Below are 1,683 nucleotides of genomic sequence, written 5' to 3'. Positions count from 1 at the left end.
GTCCATAAATGGACAAAGTGTCCACTAATGTTTTGACATTCTTCAAAACTGTTTAAAAAGCAAAAAGTACTCCCTTCACACTTGGAAGGCAAAAAAAAATAAAATATTGCACCTTACACTGCACTGCAGCAACTTTGCCAAAAATGACTGCCATACAAGTCCTTTATGCTTAACCAGTGCTATCATTTTGTCATTGCTACTGCATGCAAGTGTAGCAGAGGTAAATAAAGTCATCGTCTAAATTACAGAACAAGGCCTCATTAATTCTACAGTCCTGCAAAAACATTTTTACATGACTGTAGAATTTTAGGTAGAGGCTAAGATTCAATAGCCTGTAAAACCACCTTCAGCAGCAATAACTTGAAGTTATCATTTTGTATGTGACTATCAGTCGCTCGTGTCGCTGTGGAGGAATTTGGCTCACTCTTCTTTACAAAGTTGCTGCAGTTCATTAAGATTTGCTGGCATTTCAGGTCGAGGTCTGGACTTTGGGCCATTGTAACATCCTGATTCTTTTCTTTTTTAGCCACTGTGTATATTTACTCGGGTGTTTGGGATCATTACCCTGCTACATGACTCAGTTTGGTTGAAGCTTTAGCTGTCGGACAGAAGGCCTCATCTTTGAGTCCTAGAATACTTTGGTATGTAATTGTTCATGGTTGAACTGCCCCCAAGGTGTCCATGGTGGCTGAAAAACAAGCCCAGATCATCACCCCTCCCCTCCCTGTGCTTTACAGTTGGTATGAGGCATTTGTGCTCACCAGTTGTGCACAACTGCCAAACAGCTCCACTTTGGTCTTGTCTGTCCAAGGGACATAGTTTCAGAAGTCTTGTGGTTTTGTTCAGATGCAACTCTGCAAACCTAAGCTGCGCTGCCATGTTGTTTTTAGAAGAGGCTTCATCCTGGCAACTCTTCGAGATAAGCCATATTTTAGTCTTTTTCTAATTGTATTGTCAGGAAGTTCAATAATCAGTGTGCTGACTGCGCGTGTAGTCTGAGATGTAGCTTTGTTTTTCCTTTGGTTTGGTTTGCAGGGTGCCCACTCCTGAGAATTTTGCTGCATTGTGTTAACAAATCTAAATAGTCCAAACCAGCAAAGCTCATGCTTTTACAGAAGCACTCACACTTCCCAATGATCAATTAAATCAAGTGGGTTTTTTTTGTTTTCTTATTAGCAGCACCTGGCTGCTACTTACCCTCTGAATTACTAAGAAAGCAGTGACGATGTACTTGGCTTTTTTGATGTTTTGGGTTTTTTTGTTTTGTTTTTAAAAACAGAAATGACTGGACTGCTTTCTATTACCTCATCATCATCATCGACTGAAGGTGCAACATCATCCAGTATCCGGCTGGGCGAAGGCTTTCAATTTGTTCCTTCTTCCAAATTTCTTTTACCAATGTGAAACACGTTGTGTAAATGTTCTGCTTCTTTCGTTTATTGATGACACTTTACTCCAGTTAGGACATTAGTACGTCCAGTAATAAAGGTGCACTGGTCATTGCATTACGTGAACAGTCAGTATGTTCACCAACATGTAAAGACAGTCAACTGTGAAGTCATTTCTGCCTACAGTGACAATTAGATTAAAGTGAGATCAATGCTGCCACCATGTGGTATACAAATGAACAACAAATAACACTTGTATATGTTCAGTCCACTTTATTTACAAAGACATTTCAAT

This window comes from Pundamilia nyererei, unplaced genomic scaffold (assembly GCF_000239375.1).
Source record: "Pundamilia nyererei isolate P.nyererei 1_Seehausen unplaced genomic scaffold, PunNye1.0 scaffold00011, whole genome shotgun sequence".
Taxonomy (NCBI): Eukaryota; Metazoa; Chordata; class Actinopteri; order Cichliformes; family Cichlidae; genus Pundamilia; species Pundamilia nyererei.
This window is presented reverse-complemented; position numbering follows the sequence as displayed.